The sequence below is a fragment of the Sturnira hondurensis genome, unplaced genomic scaffold (assembly GCF_014824575.4).
Source record: "Sturnira hondurensis isolate 20B ecotype Veracruz unplaced genomic scaffold, ASM1482457v3 Scaffold0009935, whole genome shotgun sequence".
Classification (NCBI taxonomy): Eukaryota; Metazoa; Chordata; class Mammalia; order Chiroptera; family Phyllostomidae; genus Sturnira; species Sturnira hondurensis.
Genome location: NW_028082566.1, coordinates 3,414,820 through 3,426,430, shown reverse-complemented (window position 1 = coordinate 3,426,430; position 11,611 = coordinate 3,414,820). Strand labels below are relative to the sequence as shown.

At 37.7% G+C, this 11,611-nt stretch overlaps 1 non-coding gene across 1 annotated transcript; it reads right to left on the bottom strand.

Annotated features, from left to right (window-relative positions):
* Nucleotides 1-10,963: 10,963 nt before the first annotated feature.
* On the bottom strand, nucleotides 10,964-11,066 carry LOC118995225 (small nucleolar RNA U13). The gene has a single exon (XR_005068229.1). It is a non-coding gene; the product is annotated as a small nucleolar RNA U13 (small nucleolar RNA).
* Between the last annotated feature and the right edge of the window lie 545 nt (nucleotides 11,067-11,611).

The following is an 11,611-nucleotide window of genomic DNA, read 5'->3' as shown; positions in this document are numbered from 1 at the left end:
TTCTCACAGTTTGCCTTAGGAAAGGTCACCTCTTCTAAAAAAAACAGCCTAAGTGCCTGTTAGGGTTAGCCCATGGAATCAAAGAGGAATTCTGTATTCGAGTCACAGATAAAATCAGGATCACAGACTTGACCATACTGAAATTGTAAACACACACAAAAAAAACAGAATCAAGAAACAGACATTAAGCAGAAACCTAATTTAGGTTGACCAAATAGGTAGCTGATGGTTTTCACTCTCCTTCCTTATTGGGGTTCAGGGCAGAGATGACATCAGATGCCAAAGTGAAAGAAAGAGCTCCAGTACCCAGTGATGCAGGACAAGATGTGGCCTAGGCTCTCCTGGTTTGGACCAGTTCCGTGGAAGTCAAGGAGCTGATCTGATGGAGGGCCAGACAGACTGGCTGATGTGTGTCCACACTCAACAAACATCACAACTTGGGCCCCTTCCTGTCATTCTCATTTAACCTCCATATGGGAAGGGTTCCAGTCATTTGTTGTTTCTCCTATTACATTCCTAGCTCTTTGGAATTCCTAACACTACCTGGCCCCTTATTGACACTCAATAAACATTGGTTCAATAAATGTATAGATAACTTGCAAATGAGGTTTGAATTGACTCTTAATAGCTGTGTTCCTTAGATTAATTCTTTTTTTATTTTTTTAAAATATTTTATTTCTTTATTTTTATTATTATTTTTATAATACATTTTATTGATTATGCCATTAGAGTTGTCCCATTTCCCCCCTTCATTCCCCTCCACCCTGCACACCCCCTCCCACCCACATTCCCCCCTTTAGTTCATGTCCATGTGTCATAAGTTCTTTAGCTTCTACATTTCCCACACTACTCTTGCCTTCCTCCTGTCTACTTTCTCCCCACCATTTATGCTATTTATTCTCTGAACCTTCTCCCTTCACTCCTCCTCCCACTCCCCTGTTGCTAACCTTCCATGTGATCTCCATTTCTGTGGCTCCACTCCTGTTTTAGCTCTCTCTCTTAGTTTGCTTTTGTTTTAGGTGTGGTTGTTAATAACTGTGAGTTTGCTGTCCTTTCACTGTTCCTATCTTCATGTTCATATTTTTTATCTTCTTTTTCTTAGATAAGTCCCTTTAACATTTCATATAATAAGGGCTTGGTGATGACGAACTCCTTAAACTTGACCTTATCTGACAAGCACTTTATCTGTCTTTCCATTCTAAATGAAAGCTTTGCTGGGTAGAGTAATCTTGGGTGTAGGTCCTTGCTTTTCTTGACTTCAAATACTCTTTCCAGCCCATTCTTGGCTCTCTGAAGGCTTCATTCCCCTTTGCCTTGAAAGGGGAATTATAATAAACCTCTCAGATACTTGTGAGGTTGAGATAAGGAACAGAAGTACCTAGCAGACTGCATAGCATGTAGGAGTTGCTAAGTAAAATTGATTCATTCACATTTTCCTCTTAATTCACTGTTATAATTATCATGATGAGTAAAGCAATATTATAATTTTTTGATAATATAAATATCATCCTTTTTGTTGATAATTTGCTTAGAGCAGGGACAAATTCTCCCAAATCTGCTCTAATTAAATGAATGTCAATTTCACTTGTGGAAAATTTTAATATATGTATTTATTTACTTATTTTTAAGAAAAAATCTAATATACTATTTCCAGATAAAGGTTTCTTGAGCATTGTTTTTCTTATCCTTTGAAATCCTTGTAAAATCCCTTTGCCAAATCTGACAAATTTGCCCAAATCTGATCTCTTTGGGCAAATCAGTCTTAGACTGAATCTGAGATACCAATGGCTTCTTCTGGTAAATGGTGTGAGCATAGGATTCCTGAGTCATCATCATGATAGCGTCTAAATTTATCTACATATGCATATCTCTAAGTCACTTACACATAGATCTTTGCCAGTGGCAACCATACAGAATTTGGGATTACTGATGATTGTTGTGTCTCTATGGCAGCTAATACAGCGTAAGTACAAAGAAATACATGGAATACTCAAAGACAATGGTGAAATCACAGCTGTGTTTCCTCTTGGACATAATTAGAGCCTTGAGAGATGATCCTTTTTTAATATGAACACGACTTTTTTTTTGCAAGAAAAGACAGATGCAGCCAAGAAAGCAAATAAGAATATTGTGATTTGACAACAATCCTTTCAACATGCAGTATAAAAAATTTATACAAAATCTTTCCCACACCAAAAAGCTAAACCTCACCCTGGCCAGGTAGTTCAACTGGTTGCAGCAGCATCTTGCACACCAAAAGGCTGCAGGTCCAATCCCTGTTCAGGGTGTGCACAGGAGGCAACCGATGTATGTTTCTCTCTCACATCGATGTCTCTCTCCCTCTCTCCCTCTCTCCTCCCTTCCTCTCTCTCTTAAACCAATAAACATATCCTCCAGCGAGGATTTAAAAGAATAGGGAAACCTCTACATCTTCCACAAAAACATTAGACTAACACCATATTTAACATTAAAAAAAATCTATGTTCTTCAAGCCATTGATAAACATAAGAATAATCATCCTAAATGTAAGTATGACTCTCCTACCAATTATGGTTTTGTGTAGCTGGTGCAAGTTGTCCCTACTACGGAGACTGGAACAGGCTTCTGCTTCCTTCCCTGCATAAGAAAACATGTACCTGGGCCAAGCATCACACCGTTATTGTTTCCTGCAGTGGCTGGCTCAGGTGTGGTTGCTAACAATGTGGACAAGTGAGAGGCCATCTCTGAACTTCTCCTAAGTGAAATTACCAAAATACAGCCTCTTCTCCTTCTTGGGACACAGGTGTCATAGTCCCATCCATGAAATGGGACAGATGAAGGGCAGAACGTGGAGAGTCCTGGAGGCCAACTCCAGTGTTCGAGTCCTGAGTCCTCCCAATGTTGCCAGATTCTGGGATCTCCTCCATCCACCACGAGCTATTCAAATAGTATTCCGATGAATCCCCCACGTTTGCTAAAACTAATTTGAGCTGGACCTTAGTGCTTACTAATGAAAGTGTGTACAGGACTGCCACAACCGTGCCCTGGCTCTTGAGTCAAGTTTTCCTCAAATTAATGTCATTTTGTATTTATTGGCTTGAGAACTAAAATGTGACAGCCCACAAAAGTGAAGTACATCATGAGTTGTTGGACCAGTGAAATGGAGAAAATTGGTTTGAAATATTTTTTGCCACAGAGGAGACCATTTGAAGTTTATCATGCATTACAGGGAAGTAGAATTAAAAATAATTCCAGCTGGTGTCACTGCCATGCAATTTTCATTTCTGCTCACATTTCTCTAAATACTATGTTAAGAAAAGAGAATAAGTGTCATCTCTCAAACTACAACAAAATGTTTGCGTATTTTTGTTTGAATATGCAATCCCTTGCTTTATTCTAAAATGAAAATAAAGTGACTTCAAGATAAAGAGAAGAAAACCAAAAGAGAGCTGGCAGGTGAGCATACCTGGGATTAAGAACTGACTGTAAGCAGCAAAGAAGGATGGGCTAGGAGGCAATTGGCGAACCTCTGGCTGAGGTGGATCTGAGCGAAGGAAGACCTGCTAGAGGAGTTTGAAAATGTTTGATGGGGATTTCGATTACGTATTCGTAAGTGTGGTACAGTATTGTACCTTTTTCTCCTTTATTTACAATATCCTCAATAAAACTCACATTCGTTGCTAATGCTTCCTGCGGTTGGATTTGCTCTTACGGGCTGTGACGAAGTGTCCCTTTTTGATTCAATATGGCCATAGAGGGTAAAAGGGTGCCCCGTAAGGGCTTGGTCTCATCTATTTTCTGTTGTAAATAATAATTGTTCTTAATAATATAATAATTACAGCATAGGGTCTGATCATTAGACGCTAATGGTCCTTCCAGCACAATCTGCAAATTTTGGAACTGTTTGAATTGAGTACTGTCAATTTCTGAAGGGAGGGAAACAAAGTGACTGTCCTCAGGTATTCTGAAATGGAAAAACATGCTGAAGGCACCATCTATCATCCTTGAGTAACAAACAATTAAAGAATTTTATCCTGGAGACCTTGTCAAATGCTCCACTTCTTATGGACACAGATTTAAATGACTATTATAGTAAAATACATTTAATTACACATGTTGGCAGAGCTAGTGTGTGCCATTTATAAGCAAACAAGGTCACGTTATGAAGACATCTTTTTTTTTTCCCTACTATTTCCTGTGGAACTCAGCACACATTCTCACAAGTATCCTTAGCATCAATTCTACACCTTCTCGGGCACAAAGTGGTTTTTTGTTTTGTTTTGTTTTTTGTTTTATTTTATTTTATTTTATTTATTTATCTTTAGAGGGGAAGGGAAGGAGAGAGGAAGGAAACATCAATGTATGGTTGCTTCTGGTGCATCCCCTGCAGGGAACTGGCCCCTGCCAGAAACCGGCCTGCAACCCAAGCATGTGCCCTGACTGGGAACTGAACCGCGATCATCTGTTTCACAGGCCTACACTCAATCCACTGAGCTACATCAGCCAGGGCTACAAAGTGGTTTTTAAAGTTTCAAGGAACAATGGTATGGCCATATCCTACCAACAAATAGTTTAACCATTCAGGAACTTGAACATTCCACTGAGAATCAGGATCGTGGTCTGGGAAGTTACAAAAAGATTCTTGGTCTTTACCACAAACTCTTCTGTTTCAACACTATTTTTCTGTTTTGTTTCACAACCTGGGAAAAATAAAAAACGAAACCAAGAACTCCCAGAGGATAGAATGACAAGTTGATTACCATTTTAGCTTCTTTTTTAGGACTACTTTAAATATTACCCAAGTACATATTTTGGTAATTCAGTGATAGTGACTCCAAGAATTACCTTACATGCTATTCACACAAAGAGGTGGACACACAGAAATGGAAAGGGGGGGGCGGTGTTCACAACAGAATGTGTTGTTAACAGAAAGTTTTAGAGAGCACTGACCTCTCTCAGGAAAAACCTGATTACTTTCTTTGAGAAGTTTCAAGTATTAACATTAGTTTTTCCCTTTTCTCCTTTTTTCACCACAATGAAAAGATACTATAACCTGTGCCACAGAATTACAGGGTTCTGAGTTACAATACGTAATTCAAATACCAATATTTTTCTATGCCATATTTATAAAATTTACAGGGTGAGTAAAAAACTGAAATTATCTTTCAGAGGGCCCCTTGTAGTACAGGCTCCCCCCACTTGGGTGAGAGTTCTAGTAATCCATCTGCACCAGTGCACCAGCTGGTGTTGTTGTGGGAGGCTGAGTTCAACTTCATGAGTTTTGTTTTGAAGACTCAATGTATTTGCCCGTTTCATGATAGGTGATATACGAGCACACCTGCCCGCTGAGCATTCAATGGTTTTTTACCACCCTCCCTATTCATCCAATCTTAACTTGAGGAACTTTTTTTTGGGTTTTCTCAGGTAAAAAAAGTCCTCAAAGGCAAACATTTTGTTGATGTGGAAGAAGTGAAACAAATACATGGCAGAAGCACCAAAAGGCATCAAAATTAACAAGTTCAAAAACTATCTAAAGCAGTGGGAAAAAGTCTTGATAGATACATTGCCTCAAATAGAGAGTTCTTTGAAGGTGAGTGAAGTTTAAACATGTAAGAATAAATACACAACTTTTTGTGAATAAATCCCAGGGAGGTTTTTGGGTCCTCCTTTATACGTATCCTTGGATCAAATAATTCAACCCTGGAACCAATCTACATTTCCAAAAAATTCATTAAAATTATATGAACAGCTGGAAGCTCTAGAAATTCAATAAATAATATTTCTTCAAGTGCTTCACACTATTTATAAATAGGCTTAGCCTTAACTAGCCACTTGTTACAAATACTATGTTGTTGTCATAGCAACTTTGGAAAAGGTCATGATGAATGGCCCCCTGAGTTGGTGGTAACTTAAAGAGATAATTTAGGAATCACTGCAGTGATGCCTGCCAGGAGGACAATGTCAAAAACTAGGGCCTTGGGTAATTTTCTAGATGGCAGGCTTAGCTGGGGCTTAATCTTATCAAACTAAAACAATGTATCTGAACATACATGCCTTTCGTTTACTCCATTATCACCTACAACTTTGTTTTAGTTTTTAACAATATTTAATTTCTTTTTTTTTATTTTTAGAGAGAGGGAAGAGAAGGAGAAAGAGAGAGAGAGAGAAACATCAGTGCGTGGTTGCCTCTCACATGGCCCCCACTGGGGACCCGGCCGGCAACCCAGGCATGTGCCTTGACTGGGAATCAAATCGGTGACCCTTTGGTTCACAGCCCTCACTCACTCCACTGAGCTACACCAGCCAGGGCAACTTTGTTTTGAAGAGTTAAAGCTGGTATATGGATAACATAAATTACATTTCTATGCTTTCAACAGTGTTTTCTTTTTTATTTTCTTCCAAATATAAAGCCAGCACATGTCTTTACTTTTCATATTTAGAGCCACTGGTCTAGAAGAAAAAAACAAACCTGTATCTTTCATTTACAACAAGAGCCTCCATTGAAACAACTCCCTCACATGACGTGCATGGCACTTAGCACAGAGAAACTCTTCTTTCAAGGTGACTCCTCGTCACTTTAGAAAACGAATGCCCTTTAAATTTCGTTCCTGACTTCTCAATGTGGGGATGTGAATGTGAACATCATTCTAAGCTTGAAAATCAAGACATGACTTTCCTTTGGAAATTGTATGTAAGATACTGTTGTGAATAGTTATTGAAAAGTTTTTGATCATGTATTGATATTCCACTTTGTAATTATCTGATTAACAAAGCAACACATTTTCCAATGAAGGAAAAGCAAGCGGACATGCCTCACTCTAAGGCAAGGCCAACCAGCCAAGGCTCCCACGGATGTTTCTCCAACATCTACAGACAAGGAATCACACCTCCGCCGATGTTTGGTACCTCATCTCCTTCCTCTAAACTATCTCATCCTAGTCTCAAATCAAGATGAACTGACAACTAAAAAAGTATAAAATAAACTCAGTTCTTACAAAAGAAAAAAAGAACTGTCTTCAACACAGATGTTTTTAAAGGAAGCTGGGGTCCAATTCAGGAACATAATCCTAAATCCTAGGAAGACAGCTGGGCGGCAGGCATGGCTGGGCCACTGATTCAGATTAGTGGAGAACAACAAGTTACTGAAGGAGGGTGCTTTCCAGGTGAAAATGGAGTGCGACAGACTGTATGATTTACAGCATAAAAATAATTGAAGACATGGGAACATTTTTCAGTTAGAAAAAAAGCAATTAAAAATTTCTCCATCAGGAACATTTCAAGCTGTCATGAGAAAGTTGTGGTGCCAGCATTAGGCAAACAAACAAACAAACAAGACTTCTAAGCACATCGCAAAGTACAAAAACAGAGACTCTAGTTAATCTATTTGACCTTATTAGGAATGAGGCCAGCAGTGAAGAAAATATCACACTGATGCCCTGTTTAATCTAGTGAACAATATTAATTACTCATTAATAATAAAAATGCCATTTACAAGTTGTCAACTTTTCAAGACAACCAGTCCACAAAGCACACGCATCTCCATTGGGGTAGTAAACACAATTTAAACACTAACACTTTTTCTGATGAGATGCTAAAGTTATAGCAGTTAGAAGTGGTTGGAAAGGGAGGGGAGAGGGAGGAAATGGCAGGCACACTGCACTCACAGAGCAGAGGGTCAAGGTACAGGCTACAAAAGATGGAGCGATGCAGATGGATCACTACAGGATGGAAAGTTAACAAAGCTAACGAGTATGAGGAAGAGAAAGCAGCGAACCCTCAAACGGCAAGCAGGAGACAGGGAGAGTGGAGGTATAATGTCAGTGACCTACAGCTTTCTTTCTTTTTTACAATGGAGTAATCAGACATTGTCTAAAGTTCAAAAGATAGAAGTGTTTATAGTTAAGGAAATATTCATCGAAACTTAAAAAAATAGAGATCTTTTTGGAATGTTGATTGCAAGGATGGGAATAGACATGGAGCTTGGTCAAGAGATTGTAATTTATTACCATCTCTTTCTGAATTATTTGACTTTCACAATGTGTGTGTCTTTACTTTTTAAAATTCAGAGAATATACTCATAGAGTTAAAAATCACAAATGTATTTTCAATGTTAAAACACCTATTCCAGCCCTAGCTGGTGTAGCTCAGTGGATTGAGCATGGGCCTGAGAACCAGATTACGGTTCGATTCCCAGTCAGGGCACATGCCTGGGTTGCAGGCCAGTTCCCGGCAGGGGACAGTTCCGAGCAGGGGATGCACGAGAAGCAACCATACATTGATGTTCCTCTTCCTCTCTCCTTCTCTTCCCCTCTAAAGATAAAAAGATAAATAAATAAAATATTTTAAACAAAAAAACAAAAAGACCCCACCTATTCCAATGTCTTGGTGGGTGGCTCATTTGGTTGGAGTCATGCCATACACCAAAAGGTTGTGGGTTTGATTCTCCATCAGGGCCCATGCCTGGCTCATGGGTTTGATTCCTAGCAAGGCCGTTTATGGAAGGTAACCAATGGGTGTTTCTCCCTCAGATAGATGTGTCTCCCTCAAATTGCTATTTCTTGGGAATATAAGACAGAAAGCTGTACTTGAACAAGAATTAAATTAAAAAAATTATTTAAAAAATTGCTATTTCTTTCCTTTCTTTCTTTCTAAAAAGGCAAGAAAGAAGGATATCTCCCTTCCTTTCTTTCTAAAATCAATAAATATATCCTCAGCTGACGATTTAAAGAAACAAAAAAACCGTATTCTGATGTAAAGTTAAGTTTTTAAGTTATATTTGTATCAGAGATAGACTACTCATTGATTGGTTTCACAAGATTTCTCATTGACCAGAACTTAATTCACTTTTAAGATCTGTAGTATCCATGTAATAAACTTCCTTGACTGAATTTTGAAGAAAAAGGCTCAGCACAATTCAGGGGTGTTAGCCTCTCCAAAGTATGTGGCTTTGGCCAGTCTACTGCCAATAAACCTTAAAAAGTAACACAGCCAGAGAGTTCAAACACTACCTAAAAGACAAACAAAATGGAGATGAATGTGTAGGTGCATGTGTACAAAGTCTAAACCACAACTGTGAAGTTGCTTCCTTACTGTTTTCTAATAACTTGTTTCAAGGAAAATAATCTTCTGATGCGAAACAGATCTCATAATCAAAAGTCTTAAAATATGTATGTGACAGAAAAGAAAAGAGTGAAAATAAATCCATATGTAGAAATATGGTTGTATATAAAGCTTGGTCTTCAATGAAATTATTATATATAATCTATGTTGGTACCATCAAATACTATTCAACAAAAACTTCCAATGTGTGTGTGTGTTACTTGATGCACACACAATCTGACGCTGTAAGGTAGGGCTTGGAAAATTTGAAAATGTGGTCATTAAATGAATTTCTTAAATTTTTTTTAACTAAAAAGAGATTTTTGCTTCCTGTTGTAGAATATCAAATTCTCTCTCTTTTTTTCCTTATCCAGGATCTGCTGCACATTTATGCAAATGCAAACTCTTCGGTGCAGATTTCCCAAAGAGCTTCTGTGTCCTTAACGTGACTGAACACTGTTTGAAAGAGAGCTTCAAGGAGTCACAAAACACCAGGCTCTCACCTCCAGGTACCAGAAGGGCTCTTTTCTCCCATCAGTTACCAGTTGTAGCATCTTAGGCACTCACTTAACCTTTCTAAGCTGCAGTACCAACTCTTAGAAATAAGTTTAACATCTATTCTTTCTACCTCCTGAAAATCTTCTCATAAAAAATAACAATGTTTGCCAAAGGTCTTTGAAAATAACAAAATGCCATGTAAACTATAATATAAGCATTGTTATAGTCCAGAGCATATATATGTACTTTTCCCACCAAATGAGAGACAGATCATTTGAAAGAGAAATATAAAGTACAAAGAAATAAGGTCTTTGCCTAGCATTGATTAAAACAGGCATTTGAGAAATCTAATATAAGAAGTTCAGCACTTGTAAATCCTAGGTTATTTTCATTAGGATATTAGAGAACATCAACTTTTTATCATGCTAGGGAGAAGTCAGAAAACCAATGTACATTTCTACCATCTTTTGCCAAGCGCTGTAGGAACTAAGTGCTGGAAAATCAAGCTGTCTGAGAGGGAAGATGGACATGACATGCACTTACTCCAACTTTCTCTGATCAATGGCAGTCAAAATCTGATGATAGAAATGGTTTCTTAGGCAATGTTAGATTCTGTGGTAGGATTTGTAAGTGTGAACACCACAAGTCTTAAAAGCAGGGTGCTGTAGCCTAGGCTAGTAAAAGGAGCGATATAGTTAGCATCCAGTCAAGTTAGTCCTAATTTCTTTGAGTGTTTGCTCTAAAAATCTAAACATGCAAATATAACTTGTCAACATTTAAACTTATTCAAAGGTTTTACTGACCTCCAAACAAAGATCTTTAACTCTGATGAGTCCATTCCAATATACATGCTATTTTTGTCAGGCTTTTTGGTTTTAATTTGATTGTTTCCATTTTTTAACGATTGCTATTATCTTAAATAGCCAATGAATGTTTAGAATTATTTATATTTCCTTTGATTATATTCTTTCTTGCTACTCAGACCTTCTATCTGGGATCTCCCTCCTTCTGCCTGAAGTCGACATCCAAGGTTTCTTTTCTTACTGAGGCAAACTCTTTGGGATTTTTGTTTTGTTTACCTTATATTTGAAATGTATTTTCACTGGGAATATAATTCTAGGTGACAATTATTTCCTCTTAGCTCACTGTAATGATCACTTCACTGTCTTCTGGTTCTTTTTGTTGCAGATAAAGAACCAGTTATAAGTCTAATTGTAGATACAGTATCTTGAAGGTTATTTGTTCTTTTTTCTCTAGTTGTTTTTAAACATATCTCTTAGTTTTGACATTCCCTAGATTCACTATAATATGATTAGGTATGTATTCTGTGGATACTGTTGATAGTTACCATTGTTACCAGTGTCTCTTTTCTTCTTTTTCTTTTTCGGGTCAGAGGGTAATGTGCTGATGCTGTAACAAGGTACGAACGAGGCCCATTTCACACAAGAGCATGGGCACCCCATCACCCCACTTACAAGCTACAAAAGGAGGGCCAGTATCTTGAGCAGCCTTCTCTAGAGGGTCTCTAAATTCTCTTCCCTTGAATTGACAAACATGTATAGGAAAGGGTTTCAAGAAGGGACTAGTGAAAAGTGATAGTTCTGACGAAGAAGACCATGACAGAAAAGCACTCATTGGCTTTGGAAACATGCAAGTTTCCAGTGACTTTAACAAGTTTCGAGAATGGCAGCCATCAGATGAGAGCATGTTGAGAAAAAGCTCAGAACACATTTTCTACACTGTTTGGATTGAGTAATTAACTGAAAACTTGCATTTCTATTTCAATTATACTTTTAATAGCAATACATCATTATGAAGTTAAATCATTAGTAAATCATTTTAAGAAAGTTCATCAAGCTTTTCCACAAAGGGCAAATCAAGAAATTACTCTTAGAATGTCAATGAGCTTATGAGAAAAATAATGAACATTGATTAAAAAATCAAAACAGATATTTCTTTTCTAATTTATGATAACTAACATATTAATAAATATATGAAAAGACTATTTACTTTAAAAGTAGTACTTCACCAGGCC